Below are 17,925 nucleotides of genomic sequence, written 5' to 3' on the forward strand. Positions count from 1 at the left end.
TCTGAACTATTATATTTATGCATGAATTACGTTTTTATATCCTTAATAATTAGTTTTTATATTTAAGATTTTCAAATATGATTGATAGATTTAAAAAATCCAGTAAGGTTGAATACTTTAAAATTATTTATTTTTGTATTTGTGTTTAAAGTCATTTTTTTGTCTCTAATCTTCCTTTGTGTGATTGTGCATTGGAATGCATTGAAACAGAACGAGAAGCGTAGCCAAGGCAGCAAATTAATACGTTAAATAATGATTTAACGGTTTCGATGATATCAAAAAATAAATATACTCGTATAGATTATTAGATTGCTAATCGTTTTCAAATGTGCTGTATATGATATTCTTAATAAAAGTAATTCACTTAACTAATATTCTTAATATATTCTTATTAGTTCAGAATATCTGTACTAATCTATTCTTCAACAGAATTCCCTCTGAAGTTAAGAAAATCCTTTTAGCGCTTATTTTAGAAGAGAATATTATAAATAGTGGGAAATTCTTAAGTTGAGAATACAATTTTTTCGGTGTACGTTACATTAAGTACTGATTGTAAATTAAAACTCATTAAACATTAAACATTACTTCACGAGTTTCTTTGTGCATTAACATAACAAGTTTACTGTTACGTGCATACTCAATTTTAAGATCAATACTTAACGTAATGCGTTACAGCTATTTCGTGCGGAGAGTTTCACATACATTGTTAGATATCAAAAGAGTAATTAATGGCAAATTCCTTGTATAAAAATAACAAAATGTCATGAGTGCTAAATATTTATCTTTATTGAATTTTTATTGTTATGTATCAAATCATTGTAGTTAGTTAAGTAAATAACGTCCATATTATAACATGCATTTAATAAATAATTAAATTTGAATCAAATATAATATTATGTGTTGACCATCAACACCATCTAGTGACAAAAAACCGCGGATACTTTTTAGATGACCCAATATTTTCTTGAGAAATTGTCCCACTGCATTGTAATAGATTAACATATTGAATAGCACAGTGGCGACTTATAAAATTCATTAAAAATAACTTGAATTGAATATAATTCGACATTATGAATTTAACAGTATTTTGTGATGCTTTGTAAGTGTCGGTGTTAATCTATGAAGATCACCCGGATATAATTGTATATCTTTTATGATTGTAAGTAAGAACTAAACTTTTTTTGCAAAGTGTGCAGTTATTCATTGCAAATACAAAAATAAAATCTATAACGAATAATTACACGTTTATTTAGGTGTGCTATAATAGTTCGGTCATGACCAGGTAAAGATGACAGTCATCTCTTTTCCTATTAAATTAGCTAAAATTGACTTCACGTTCATTTTACGAAGGTATAGCGATATATATAGATATTTCTAGAAATCTGTGGATATTACAGATTGATAAGAATAAAATAGCAGTCCGCATGTAAAACTTCAGCTGATAGAACATCCCTTATCACATATCATTGGAAATTACGGAGATTCGACCCTTGCAGCGAAATGTATTGATATTATTTCAGAAAGACGAAAATTCGTATCGCTCATATCGAATGACTTTATGAAAAAGAGGCAACGAGGAAAGGCAAAGGAAATTATTCTTCGCGAAATATATGATGCACGTCTTTACATCAGTGCATTCGCAACGTGAACCGTTGAACGTTGTATTCCTATCGGATTTCATCACGAAGATGCACGTGGTGCTTCGGCAAATCTCCCGGGCTCCTTCGTGTTCATCTATTCGTTCAGACAGCTGATGAAGGCGCGTGCAGCATTTAATAGCGCGCCAGGGATCGTATTTAATGTGTGCCTGCGCGCTGATTGCAACTCCCGAGATGCGCATGAGCGATATATAGCAACGAAGTAGATACGTACGTTATGCAATGTAACGAAATGTTGAAGAGCTCTCGTTCACTTGGATTTCGTGCTGCCTCGCGATTCTATCGGTAAAATGTGACGGCAAATCGTACAATTTCTATGTATACTATTTCTTATGTCAAATCATACCTAATTTGAGTTATTTTTAATAATTTCTATATCGCCACTGCTCCTATTTAATATATCGTTTTAACTAAACCAATGATGTATGTTACATCTCAAACATTATAAAAAATAGATTATTCAATAATTACGCCTGAACATCTGTGTAAATACAATTTTTTTATTCATTTCAATGTATTTAATTTATTGTTTACATTGATTTTTATGTAAAATGGCGTTTTGTAGTATTTATCTGCAAATTTGATACAAAAATATAGCAAATATACAAATTAAATCAATTTTTTTTACATATAATAATAAAATTTCAATAAATATTTTTGCAAAAGTTTATTTGGATCCACTTACACATTTAAAAGTTACTTACTTAAAACTGCAGCAAAATATGATCATTGTGCTGTATAAATTATTATAAGCAAATTATTCGTTGTTTATTTGCAGTTGATTTTACGATCAAAATTTTTTATCTTTGAAATAAAAACAAGGAAACATATTTTTAAACTTCATTAACTTTTAGTTAATTATTGTACAGCTCAAACATCCCTATACATAATTTAACTTAAAAAACATATTAAATTTTACTCAAAAGTAAATTATTATTTACTGAGTACATTCTTTAAAATGGAATCTCATTCTGAGAAGTGAAAATTGAGTTTTAAAAAAGAAACTCGACTATCTTGAAGCGTTATTTTGCTTGTATAACAGATTAATTGCTATACATTTATACAATTAATCTGATGCAATTAATATGGCGCCTCGAGATAGGAGTGAGATTTCATTCTTCAGAGTGAGATACACTCTAAAAGTTTTAGAGAGTAATATGCATTAACATGGACGTTGTTTATTTTAAAACTAAGCAACTCAGCTACAGAAATGAATTAACTGTAACTGTTTTTGTTAACCATACGTTTTGTATTAAATATTTTGACACACATAAAAGTTAAAAATAACAAAATGTTTATTTAATTCAAAGAAAAGATTTAAATTAAAGGTTTGGTTCAAATTTTCTCTTTTAATATTTAACAATATATATATATATATATATATATATATATATATATACTCAGAAAAATAAAGAAGAATAAATAAACAAAGAAAAGGAAATTGTCAACTCGTATTTCCAAATATATATTGTGCCAAAGAGGAAAAATAACCGGACAGTACACAATCGAGACAGCTGTTTGGCAATTTTTCCTCGCGACTTTCCTGTAAGAGCTGGATGCCATTCGCTGCTTGAGACCGGTAAAGACCGTCTCGTCGAGCGAACTATAGAATTCGTTTTTGGCGTGACTCTTTTGTTCGAGTAACGACGAAGCCGTTCTCGGCGGAAGTGCGAGGAGGATACGGCTGATAGCTTTCCGAGCAGAGAACGTGTAGCTGTAATCGAACTCTTGGTCGTTTAATTTTTGGCCCGGGGTACTGCCTTCCTTCCGCTCTTTCATCTGGTGTCCTGTCTGTCCTCTTTCGCCACTCTCATCTTTCCTGAGAAATTTCTCGAGATCTTGACGCAACCTTGTGTTCGTCTGATCGTTAAGCCGGGATTCGTCATTGACACTCTTGGCATTATCTCGTTGGCAATATGCCCTATAAACGTTCACGAAGCGTTAACAAGGACTATCGTTCTCTCGGACAATTATTGTTGAGTGATGATTGATATTCGATGGAATATCAGGGATTAATGAATGCTTGTAGCGAGAAAAGCTGCAGCGAGAATAGATTATACTAATTGGGCTTTATTTGTTATCTCGTTACTGATGCTAGAAATAATGTTACGAGTCATCATCATAAATGTCTCAATCATTTATTTAATGCTCATCGAAATATATTATTTTGTTTAGATAAATACGTATAAAGAATTACAAATGGATGATAAAGTCAAAATTCAATCTCCGCCGGCAATGTGGAATTTTGAGGGACAGTTAATTTTTTTATTGTAAATTTTGGTAGAAAAATGTAAATCTATAAAAAAGTAAGTCTCTCAAATAAAACTCGATTTTTAGAATAAAAACTTGTTAAAGCTTTTACAAATATGCAAGATTTTTTTTCATATTTTTATACAGTTCGAAACAATATAAAAATTTGAGTAGTGTAAGTTTTTCCCTAAGGCGGAAACTTGAAAAGTAAAAATTTTTATCATTGAAGGTAATGCAAAAAATTTTCATTTTTCAGATTATCACTTTAGAGAAAAAGTTTCACGATCGCTACATGAACGAATTTTTTCTTAGAGTTTACCCTGGAAATATGATAGCTGCGGGATAACATTGTATTTTGAAGAATTTTAATTAATAAGAATTTTAAATCTCTCTCATTCATTAATAAAACAATAAAGTATAAAATAAAAAAACAATAAAGTATAAAATAAATTTGATTAATTTTACTGAAGTGTATGATAAAAATATTGTATTGTACCACAATTATCATATTTTCAGAGTAAATGTGAAAAGAAAATTCTCCGTGTAAAAAGTTAAAGTTCAAAGATGTAGATTGCTGTAAAAGATACAAAGTACATATTGTTAAAGGTTTAAGATGTTAATAATACGTCCATTAGTTTGTAAATACAAAATATTGTTACGTGCGTTTAAAGTTTATATCGTATTACCTTCGTGATACTCACGCTGATTAAATTGTAATCCGAGGGAATTAAACGACAAAGTTTCGTAGGATCTAAACGGAGTCAGGATTAATACAGGAAATTCGTAAATGAAAGAGATAATTATATTTTCCTTACTATTATAATCGTAATTTTAGTCGATAAACAAATTTGTATGACAAATTTTTACGCTTTAAGTAATGTGTGCAAAAAATTTAAACAAGTTATGCGTTTTTTGCATTCTGTTATTTCGCATACGATATTACTATATGCGCAGGAGTCTCGCACATTTGACGAATGTCGAGAAAAAATACAAACCGTAAATCGCCAGTGGATAAAAGCGCCACTAGAAGCGAAATTACGAGATATACGTGTCCGCTCGACCGAATCTCGATACGCTCGAGATTTAAATTGCCGCGGGCATATCGTCAACATTCGATTGAAATGCGTTTCCGTGGAAACCTTTTAACGATTAGATTCACGTAACGGTATACACCGCATATAAAGGAGCGATGTAGCTTTTAAATCAGAATTGAAAGTATAATGGAAAGGCGAAAAGTAAGACTAGTATTTCAAATAAATAAAATTTGCTATTTGATAGAAAGGTAAGCTTGCCATTTAAAAAATACTGTCATTGGAGTAATCGAATATCTGCTTTAAAAAAAGTCATAAGATCGCAAGTAGACAAGATAAGAAAAATCTGCAAATATATAACGTATGTATTATCTCTAATTTAATGATAGAATAGAAAAGAAAGATCTTTAATAAAAAAATAAATTAATTAAATAATAAAGTTTCGCCTTCAAGAAAGATGATACTGAAATCGGAAAATAATACAAACGTATTTACGCTACTTTCACTTATATCAATAAATGACATCGAAAATTAATCCTCCATAGGATTCGACACAAACCAATTATATCTTCTGGCAAACATTCTTCGCGAGTTTTTCTTTTATGATTCTTGAAACTTTCTCGACTCCCGCGTGGTACTCCAACAAATTATTATACCTCTAACTCTACCGAGATGTCCAATCTTCTTGCATCGTGTCCTATCCCTTCCCACCAGTGGAGATAAACGGTTCCACGTTTTTTCCGTTTTCACTGGTTTCCAACTTTTGTAGGAGCACTACTTACCAGACGTTCGTCTTTATCTTTATAGCTCTTTCGATAGCCAACGAGCCAATTTAATCAGCACTTTTACCGGAAATTTACGTGAAGTAATAAAGAAATATCTAGCGGACATTAGATAACGAAATTCATATTACCTACACATAAATGTCATTTCTATCCATTATATTCAATATTTTTGGATATAATCAATATTATAAATGATATATTATATAATGCATTTGATCATGATTTTTAAAGAAAAACATCTTTCAGAAGAGATTTAAATAATTTTTAAATAATTTTTTTTTCTCTGTTCTGCGATATCTAAGAATGTACCAACAATTTTCCGCAAACGTAACAAATAATAATGAACGATATGAATGTGCAAGGTATCGTCATAATCATTCAAGATACTAGTATTTAGCATGCAATGAAATTTTAATACAGATCTTTATCATTCGTCTATATACAAATATCTTAATTATTTAAGAAATTTTTCTAAATTGTAAATTAATTAAATGGAATCTTAGCAATAATTTATTCACAAACCTTTTAAAAAAAGTCATTAAGTTTTCTACTAATATATAAAGCATATACAATAAATTTCACAATTGATGGATAAATTCGCGCATTCGGTCAGAAGTTACAATAAGAAATTTGATAACCCTTCAAAGGTGTGAATGGCTCGAGTGGATAAAGAAAAAAATTTCACGCCGAACTAGTTTATCCAAGATTCTGCGTGTTCGAAAGTTCCCGAAAGTTGGCGTCGATGTGCAAGTTGGCTGACGATTCTTCCTCCAGTTCGTGATACTCGTATCACATAGAAAAGTTTTAAAGTGTGCATATAGTTTGAAAGCAATCGAATCTAAGTAGTTCGAGAAGCTGCGAAAACCGCTTTGAAACAGACATTGATACGTTTTATTACATTTGGCAAAAAACACTTACAACGCTTCATCTTCCGTTTCCTGTAGAAAATTTCTCTGAAAGAATATAGAAATATCAGCACATTTTGCGTCGCACTTCTACCTTCTACAAGAACACTTTTATTTCCTCGGTGAATGTAAAATTATAATCTTGGCGTCTCTCTGTCTTTCTCTCTCTCTCTCTTAAGAAAACTAAAAGTGTAATAATTGTCGAAGCGATTAATCACAGGAGAGATAAAACGACGTTTTCTTCTTGGTTGGAATAAAGATATTTATCGTCTCGGTGATTGTTGGCGAAATTGAAAGTCGTCGTGTTATTCATGAGAAATCATTCGGAGGCTCTGACGATGATGACACGTTTATGACGAAGGTATATTCCTGATGGATATAAACGAGCGGCTCGACGATTTCACGAGTACCCGCGAAAAGGCATTGCGAAAGTAATGATCACCACCGCTCGGGGACCGTCATTAGCCAGATTAACAGTGGGAAACCGTTCTGTCCTCGACGCAGGAAGCCGGGTTACCAGAAATTATGTTGGCGGTTAGGGTGTCGTAAGATCCGCCTTCGTCGTGTACCCTTCTTCTTCTTTCGCTCTCCCGCTGCTGTTCCACTTTCCTGACTTTCCACATCTTTCCTGTCCCGCCCCTTTTTTATCGCTCTCACTATCCTGAGTAGCAAATGCTATCGTTCTCGCCCGAAGAGGAACAAGAGTTACTACTAGAGACGAGTACTCCCTTTTCTTCTTTCGTATCTCAATCAGTATCGAAAATTTCCACGAAAATTAATTATTTATTTGACTTTGAAATAAACATGTAATATATACGAGAATATAGTTAAATCGAATTCTGGTAAATTGTATTCCAAGAGAATCGATTGAGACTACGTGTATTTTTGTTATTGCACGATTAATCGGCATATTGAAATTTTTCCAGGTATGTACGATGCAGAAAAAGCGTAGTTGTATTTTACATCAAAGTCCGCGGTTTTTTCTCGTGTCCCAAATGTACATGTCCACTTTCCAACTGTGCAGTTACCTTAAATGCCTTATAATTCATTCCAATGTAACCATTCAACCCTGCGGAACGTTCATTATTGCACCACGGCTCCAAGCGGTAGATAGAAAGTTAATTACGTAGTTAATGGCATTCCATATTTTATGAAACGTGGAATTGGATTTTTGATCGAAACATTTCGTGCGTCCAGGGCTTGATCGCGAACTATTGGCCGCCTGTGTGTCATAACGAGTCGTAACGAGAGTCTTGTCGCACACGTATTCTGGTGACACGCGACCGTGATAAGAAATCCAAATCGCGTGTCTCTTATTGCGTGGTATACTCATTACAAGAGAGGAACGAACGGGAACCAAAGTGTTCGCATTGAAAAACATTTCTGGTTGAAAATGGATGAATTAGAAAATTCTAATCATATCAATCAGAATTATGGTTATTTCAATTACAGATAGAAATCAAAGCAATGACAATCCCTTGAATTAAGTAATATTTTTAACTTCCATGTGTGTCAAAATGTAAATCAATCCTGTGATTAGTTTCAAAGTAAACATTAACGTATGTGTTTAGTAAATAATAAATTAAATTTGAGTCAAATATAATGCAGTATAATTCGAATTTAATAAATTGATGAATTTAACAAATAGAATTATAATAGATTCAACCAGAAAATTCTGGTTTGTCTATTTTCCATCAGAATTCTAATGAATACAATCAGAATCTCTTTTTCCAATGCATAAAATCACGTGTTAGGGAAGAAGGGTATTTGGTCTTCTTCAGGGGTGCAGAATACGAAATGTATCTTACACAGGGCTCGGTAAAGTAACTAATACGATTTATTTGAAATAAAAAATATAAAATAGGTTCCAAGAACTTATTAAAAATATCAAATAAGAAATAGGATCCAAAAATGCATTTATTTATTTAAAATATAGAATAACTTTTATTTAAAGTAGAAAAATAACTTATCTTTTATTTTAAATAAATTTTCAAAGGTGATTTCTTACTTTAAATAAGAAATTGATTTCGAAAACTTACTTAAAATATAAAATAAGAAATATGTACAGTGAATGCAAAAAGTATTTGTACTGAGAAAATATTTTTTAAAAAATTTTATTTTTAAAAAGTAAATATTATTCAGCGAGAAATAAGTCATCAAATTAATGTCGAATCAATATCGATATGATGATTTCAACACCAATTCGATGTTTAATTGACGTTCATTTCTTATTAGATAATTAACAATTTTTTCATAAAGAATAAAATAGACTATGTTTCTTAAAATTATATGTACCAAAAAGATGCGATTAATTATAGAAAATATATCATCTGAAAAATAAATGAAAATTAAAAATTCTTGTTTGGAAAGTATTCATATAGTCGAGAAATTTAGCGAAGCCCATTTGTTTATGTTAGAACAGAATATGTTCAATTGTATAAAATTGCTAATTAGTATTTATTTTTTACAAATAAGACTTTTTTTATATGAAATTTCCTTGTACAAATACTTTTTGCTCTCACTGTAGTTTAAATAAACGTTTCAAATAGTAAATATAAAATATTCATGATTTTATTTATTTGAATATATGAATATACATTTATAAATATAACGGTTTAGTTTTGTTATAACTATAATTAATATTTAGTAGTATTAACTCTTCGCGAACCACAAGTGGAAAATTCAATCATGGATCATATGTGGGTCATACATTTTGTATTTCACACATGCTGTACTTCATTATAAACTACTATAATTTATATAACTAATAACCGTCACTTTTATTGACAGATCGGTAACATACCTGATACAATTTATTTAAAATAAAAAATACAAAATAGCTTCCAGAAAATTATTTAAAATAGAAAATCGAAAAAAAAAACTGATACAACTTATTTAAAATAAAAAATATAAAATAAGTTCCAAAAACGTATTTAAAATATTAAATAAGAAATAGATCAGAAGAAGTTATTTAAAATCATAAATACTAAATAACGTTTTAATTTTTTCTATATTTAAAATATATATATTTTAAATAAATTTATTTGAAATAAGACCGAGCTCTGGTCTTACATCTCAACTCCAAATACGTAAAGAAAGACGTTACCACGAAACGTGTCTCGCACACGTACGAACTATCCGTAAATAGTTGGATAAGAGAGGTATCGAGCGAACGAGACACGATCGAGTTTTATTTCACACAGTCAAAGTTCCAATGTTTTCCTTTCCGTTTGATTGACGCTGTCATGGTATTAGAACTGAAGAACGGGGCAGCTCATATCTCTCGTAATCATCGTTTCTAAGGAAAATTCAACGGTTCATGGATCTTTCACGAAATCGTGGCCGTATTCCGTCGACGTGTAAACGACGTGTGTGTGTGTGTGTGTGTGTGTGTGTGTGTGTGTGTGTGTGTCTATGTTTCATCTTTAACGTGCAGCAATCATTGAACCGTTTCTGCTCGAAGTCGAAAAAGCGCATCGAGACCAGAAATCGACGAGACCTGAATCTGACCTTAGTTCGCTACGATAAAAATCATTCGTGATAAAAGATAAGAGTTTCGGTCGTTCTTAGAGATTGTTTGTTGCTAGAAAACCATCAGTTAGAAATGCAAATTCGTTTGCGGCTATAACTGACCTGAGATATACATCCTTGTCATGGGTTGTGCGAAATTTACTCGCGTATAAATTTAAGCTGCAACGGCGCGGCGCATCCGCGTGATTTTCTTATGCACGAGCGTATATCGAGAGGCGCGGACACAGCTCAGCGCTTGTAAAGTTTGAAAACTGAATAAAAATGCTAATTACCAAACTTTTAATGAAGTAGACGATGGCCTGACGCGGATGTTTCATGAGTGCAAAGACCAGGCCCTGGAAATATATGACACCTGTCACCCTGTTGTAATTTTGCGCGTTGCAACTTTAGATGGCCACGGCGTGCAAAAATAAATTATGTGTTTGAAACTGGCGAAAACGTGTGGTATACAATGTATCATGGAGCTAGAACGGTTAATCTAGTTTTACAACAGGGCAATTATGCCATTTTCTTACGCGATTTATCGCTAAAAGATAAATGTTCAAAACATTGAACTAATAAAAAGGTATAATTAGTTCTGTATTATAATATTACTGATTATCAATTAGTGATCTGTTTTATCAATCAAACGCAATAATTTTTATAGTAATTTTTCATATGTATTATTTTTACAGATTTGCAAATCCTATTCCAGAATTAAAATATAGACGCAATCCATGTAGATTGCATGATTTTATATAAAAAATGAAAAAAAATTAGACAATTACAATTTTATTATCAATTTCTGGCGTCGACTCGTAATAAAATGTACGTGTCATAATATAAAGTACATGTTCCATATAATGCATTTATCGCATTTAATGCACAGAATACAATCTACACTTTATATGCTTTGCAGGACAATCGATCCCACCCATTAAAAATGCCGTATATCCCAATTAGACATAAAACATCAAGTTGAATAAAGAATACAAGAGCTAAGTAATTATATTTTGCTATCCCTCTACACTTATTTTATCACCAATTTATCACGTTCTATCAAACACTAATCGGAGAACGGTATGCAGACGGTATGCTTTCAGGAAAGTTCCATTCTTTGTGCTTACAATGGAAAGAATTAACACGCGTGCCTATCCTGGACGCACGTGTGTGCGATCGAACAAAATTTCATAACAATATTTCGCGTGGTATTTCGTAGTATTCAGGTGTCTCGAGGGAGTTTCGCGTTCGGTATTCAACGATCCGCGCGATGCAATTCTCCATCGGGTTGCATCGCGTGCATACGGCGGCATCGAGGGATGCGCACCGGAGGGATTCCATGCAGACAGTGGACGACGAGGGTGGTGCGAGGTGTGGCGCGCGGCTTCCTAGAAACGTGTCTCTCGCCCGTGACTGATGGTCCATGTCAGACGTGACACGTGCTACACGTGCCGTCTTTCGCGGCTGAGGATCCCTACTACGTAGATAGTCTGGACAACCGGACAGATAGATAAACGGACTCCGGTGCAATTTCGTCACCGGACACCAGAGGATTACCAGAAGAGGTTTTCGTCTTCTCAAGAAAAATCAAAGAGGCGCAGGCGCGTCCAGCATCTCTATACGAGATAATATCACGACGTACCCGAGAGACACGGTTTCTCGTCTCGTTCAGGAAGAGGCAGGAGAGTTGCGAGAACTCGATACCTTTGTGATTTATTTTTTCCTTCACGCACGCATAATTATGTTAAATAGAGTCTTAGAGGAACGCGCTTCGGATCTGATTACACGCGGAGATGCACAACGAATCTGAAATTGCAATCTATCTAATTCACAATGCCATTGTAATAGCGAAATTCATCTCTGATATTAAGACGAAACTCATCCGACGCTCGCGCACTTGTGTATCTCGAACAATTGAAAATGTCAGTAATGAGACGACGAATGTCGGTAATAAGACGACAAATTTGACAAATTTGATGTTGTTGAAGTCAAAATGAAACAGGATGTATAACGCGCGAAACCATTATTTCAAGCTGTTACACGTTAATTGTACTTGTTAAAGCAAAACAATGAAAGCAGCTAAAATTGTCGAGGGATCAGATTAGACTGAATTTTAATCCCATAATGTTTTACGATTTTATATCGAAAGAAGTTTTTTAACGGTTACATTTTGCTTCAGATTGCCAGTAAAGCTTTATTATCGATAATTAGCGGAATAGCTGTAATTAATCCTTAATAGTGATTAAGCTGATTCATAGCCTTATCTTTCATCGACGGATATAGGAAACGTCCCTTTCGCTCGCGAGATCTATTGTATGGGACGAGTTTATTCCCGAGTAGTGTCGAGTACATTGAACGGGCTTGTCCACCCATCTCATGTTCCAGTCTCGTGCCAATTAGAATTCTCTGATCCCGCCGCCAATGGATTGCTCGTTAATTAAAAGTATCGCGAACAAATGCGTTTTTGCCGCAGCTAAATTGATTTCGCTTTGGGTTTCTCGGCGACAACATGAGTCGAAGGAAAGTGAGAGAGAGACAGAGAGAAAGAGATTGAACGTTCTGGATGTCCCCTCAAGACAAAAGTGAGAATAAAATTTAGAAAATATGCATTACTGAAAAAGAGTCTGTTTGCATTAATTGGAATTCTGGTTGAAAAGGGACAAAGCAGAATTTTCTAATTGAATGTATTATAATTCTAGTCGAGACAACTTAGAATTCTAATATAATCAGAATCTTGCTTCATTTTCAACCAGAAATTTTTCTTATATAGATTTCAAGTATAGCAATGTAATTAACAATGTGTGTTATGTATGTAATTAATAGTGTATGTATGTGTATATGTAATTGTAGTATGCGTGAGCATTTAAGTGACAGTGAGTGAGTGTAAGTGAAAGGAAGAGACAAAAGAAGTGGGAGAGGAGAAAGAAGAGTTGAAACAGAGGCGAAATAATTTCGCGAATAAATCGAGAAATGTGCACATCAATTTAGCCGGCTTGTACTTTCTGACACGACCGCGATGTCTCTTCGATATGTCGCATGATGATCTAGTAGAAAAAGTGGATTTAGACTGTCGAAAGATCAGCGAAAACGGATTCGACAGATAATTGCTGTCATCGACTTGAAATCGTGATTTCAATCATAGCGTCTCGATAACTCACACTAATTCGTAATCGCGAGTCATAGACCATGAACCAAACGCATAATTAGTGCAGATAATTAGCGAGAAGATTCATTGTAGCGAGAAAGAACGTGACGATAACGAAGCTTTTTTATTGATTATTGAATTGACTTACGATTTATATAATTTGAAGTAAAAGTTGAAAAAGATAAAAAGATCTTCGAATAATAATCTTCAATAATGTTTTTCTCTTTTCTTTCTTCGAAAGCGTTAAAACATTCGTGAGATATCCGTCGATGCAGAAAGGAAGAGATTACAATTCATTTTATACGATATAAAACGCGCTAAAAAATGTGGCGATGTGACGTTAGCGAGAGCAAACTCGTAAGTACGTCGCGTGTAAAGAGATGAAACATGGAAGATGGTTAAGCCGACAGATGAAGGGGATCGTGCATCTCAGCCGGCTTCTCAGCCACCGTTCAAACCGCTCTTATTTCTTGGGTGGCCCTTAAAGTAGTTCGTTCTGGCTTTCAGAGATTACGCGTTCGAGAGATTTGTACGATTTGATCAAATACGACGTAATCTTGTGCACTCTTTTATCATACTGTCCATTATTATTTCTCGATAATGTGTTACGAATTGTATACTATTAATACGTTGAGACTTAAGTGTTAAAAAAATTTATTTGCTGCTGAATGCAACAGCTTGAAAATGAATAGGCGAATATCAGCAAACGAAAACTATGATCTTGAACCAATATATTTCGAGATATAAGAAGAGAATTTTAATTGAAAGAAAAAATTGGTTGATTTAATCTGAAAAATATATATAATAATTAGTCTGTTTAATGAAATATGATATCGATTCATAATTTTGATTAAAATAACCAGACAAAGATTGCATATATATTCTATATAGTTACGATAATCAGACACATTTGGTTGCATGAATTTTAGTGAAAAGAATAAAATGTTTAATTAAAATACCAGATTATTTAAATGATAACCAGAAATTCTGTTTAATTTTATCAATATTCCTTTAATTATACATGTCTGTTAATCCAACAGGCTTTTTCCTTCGTAGTCATAATAAAATATTTGCATGTTTTTATTACATTATTATAGGTACTAGTCTAACCGTTATAATATACCTAAATATAGCCTGGTTGCTAAAATATTTGATTAGAATATGAAATTTTGTTTACTTCTATTAAAATTTGCTTAAATATATCTTGTTAATTCAATTATGATTGTTTTTTTTCGTGGAACAATCATTAATTATTTAAAGGACCAATTTAGAACGTCGTCGTAGTAATGAAATTTTCTCCTTATTACGTCTCTCTATTATTATGACGAAACTCCAATGTTCTCGCTAATGCATCTCGAACGATCGAAAACGTCGTTAATGAGAAGACGGATCTTGTTACGTGGAAGACGGGAGGAAACAGGATGTATGACGCGCGATTATTACACAATTTCCAAGATATTATACATAATTTGTGATTACCTGTTACAGTGTAACAACGGTAAACAACTGAAACTGGCAAGGAATTAAAAATTAGTTTAAATCCTAATCTTGTAATGTGCGAATGCAGTTTGCTTTTTACCTTCCTTAAATCCTATATTCGGGAAAAGTCCTTTAACAGAAACGCGATAAAACCCGCAAAATCTTGTGGATCTGTGAACGAAGAAGGCTAGATTTACCACGTGGATTTTTCTCTGTTGGATTTTCAGGAGTTGCTGGAAGAGATTTATTCCCGCGAATCAGACAGCCCGTCGCGCGACGAAACATACGACAGATTTTTGTGAAACGACGAGAGAAAGGCGTACCCTTTTTTTATCGACGCTCACTGACAGAACTTGGTGGAATAAATCTAACTTAAATATTTTTGGGCAGGACATACCTATAAAATAAAATGGGAGAATTTCTTAAAGAACTTCAAGAGTTTGATGATAATGGCATCGTGATGCATGATCGACATCGTTATTATTTGTTGGCAAGCCTACGAAATGCGTCATATTTAGAAAAATAAAAAATCGTACGGAAACTTTCACACACTGAAAGAAAAGTCTTCTTTAAGAAGCTTTTGATGTATTATAATGCCATCAATATTTCCTACATCGATTCGTTTCGCGGGTAACTACATGATTTTTTTCTGCACTGAAAGAAAAAATAATTCCGATTATCATAATTTAACTAGTATAATTAAAAAATTATATATAATTATTTTTTGGAACGACTATATATTTATACTTTTATTTATATATTTATAACATGTTTTAACATCATAATTAAAATTGTGCTATTAATATAGTCATATATCAAAATTTTTAATTTTTTTAAACATATCTTTTAGTTATTATTATCATGTAAATAATAAGGGAATGTTAAAAAATAGTTATATTTACTAAATTGTGATTAACTGAGTAAAAATATTTATTTTATTTACTATATATAGCTTGATATTTTACTATACCATTATTTAAAATTATCATAATTACATAGTATGATTTTTTTTATGTTAAAAGAACTATATATATAAGATTATTATTACTAATATAATAGCAGTAATAATTATAAAAATGAAGTTCCTAACTATTATTTTACCATACAATTAGTCATAAATACCAAACACTTTTCTTTTAGTGTGCGAAAGTTTCCGTACAATTTTATTTTTCTAAATGTAACACATTTCGTAGGCCAACAAATAAAAACGATGTCGATCATACTATTATCATCGAACTCCTGAAGTTCTCGCTACGAAGATTTTGTTGATCTTATCAAACTGTAAAAACGACGCATAGAATATGAAATGCAGTATATATTCGGAAATCGAAAGAGACGATAGCTTCTATAAAACGCGTTCTAAGAACGTATATATCTATGTATGTATATGTGTGTATGCGTGTGTGTGTGTGTGTGTGTGTGTGTGTGTGTGTGTGTGTGTGTGTGTGTGAATATATACATATACGAGCTTACTTTCATACAATATGCACACGATGTTACAAAAAGTTGTCGTTCTTTCAATTTATTCTTAGCACATTTTAGCTCAGAAAATTTGAATTTATTCACCAGGTGATACTTTAACATTTAATAGTGGAAATTAAAAAGTCATGGCGAGCGGAATTCCGCGAATAAATTTGCACTCCATTCTGGCGGACAGGGAATTTTTGCCAAAATAAAATTCCGCTGTACATTTGCAAGTTTTGCGGGATGTCCCGTATATCTTGTGCTCCGATAGCGTCCGCGTTCGGGATTTATTCAGTACCGGGTGCCATCCAAATTCATACGAATCAGTTACACGACCGGCCGAAACGATAGGGTCGCCCCGACCTGCTGGATCAGAGTCGTGGGTTTTTTCGTAGAACGAAGTGACTCTGACGAACCTCGCTGGCTTCGTTGATGCGCGTACAACGATATATGCAGTTGTTCCACGTGCACGTGCTCGTTGTATGCGCGCGACGAATAAATTTCACCCGGCTTTTCTCCACCATTTCGAAAGTCCCGGTGGAATAAGGCGCGGAAATGTCGCAACGGGACACGCCTTTCTGGAATTTATCATCCTTAATAAAACAGAGCTAAAATAGTGAGACGTAAAATGACCTTTGTGCCGAATGAATAGATCCTGTTCGTGACGAGCAGATAGTTTTATCAGCTTAAACGATTATAGTATATGATTATAATATATGCGCTTTTCAGGATATTATTTTAACAAATTGTTTTAACAAGATGATTTTAACAAGATATTGTGTTCGATTATATTATTTTATTATAAATATTTAGAATAACGTGGGTATATTGATACGTATTAGTACTCTGAAAAAAGAAAACACGAAAAAAAGTATAATAGAACGAATGGAGTCGAAGTTAAAAGTTTATATTAAAACACGTTTGTTTCCGAGTTCACTTCCAAGATTAGCGTTCTGCGAGATGTCTATAAAATGAAATTTATGCGGACTTTTATTTCCACTACACGAAATCGAGGTGTTAATCGCGTAGCAGTTGATCACGCACGTAATAAAATCTGAATTACTTTCAAGAGAAAAAGGCAAATAACGAAGGTACTATAGATATAACAGGATGTGGGATTAAGAACTCATTTCTGATTTAAATGATTGGACAGGTCGGTGTAATACGTTTTGTAAGCGGATATTACTGCCAAATGTCAGCATTATTTCAGCATTTAGAAAAGCATTAAGAACAAAATGAAATGTTCCAAATGACTTTACTACAGTTAGAAAAAACTTGTATGTGATTTATAGAAAAGTCGTTGTAATAGTATTAGATTTCCAGGTAATAAGTTTTAATGTTGAAATCATTAGATTTTGAATCATTAGAATTTGATAATATTAATTTTAAAATATAATTTCGATTACACACACAGAGGAATAAAACTAAATTCTTTTCAAACATGTTTCTTTATTTTCATTCTTTTTTTCAAGCAACTAAAAAATTTTTTTTAGTTATTTAGCAAATAAGTGATGTTATATTTTTAACACATTTAAATCAGGCAAACAATTCAGGCATTGTTTTTCTAACAAATTTTGTTGATTACGTATCACGTGCACGTCCTACAATTATATTACAATAAACGAATTTCTAACTAATTACTGGAAAATATGTTGTCCGATATTTCTGAGAATCTACGTGAAACTATGTTGTGTACTA

At 32.7% G+C, this 17,925-nt stretch overlaps 1 protein-coding gene across 6 annotated transcripts in view; it reads right to left on the reverse strand.

Annotated features, from left to right (window-relative positions):
• kug (FAT atypical cadherin kugelei) overlaps positions 1 to 17,925 on the reverse strand; it is a 407,027-nt gene that overhangs the window by 58,552 nt on the left and 330,550 nt on the right. The gene's annotated exons all lie outside the window — the stretch shown is intronic.

Source organism: Acromyrmex echinatior, chromosome 8, assembly GCF_024713525.1.
Source record: "Acromyrmex echinatior isolate Ae372 chromosome 8, ASM2471352v2, whole genome shotgun sequence".
Classification (NCBI taxonomy): domain Eukaryota; kingdom Metazoa; phylum Arthropoda; class Insecta; order Hymenoptera; family Formicidae; genus Acromyrmex; species Acromyrmex echinatior.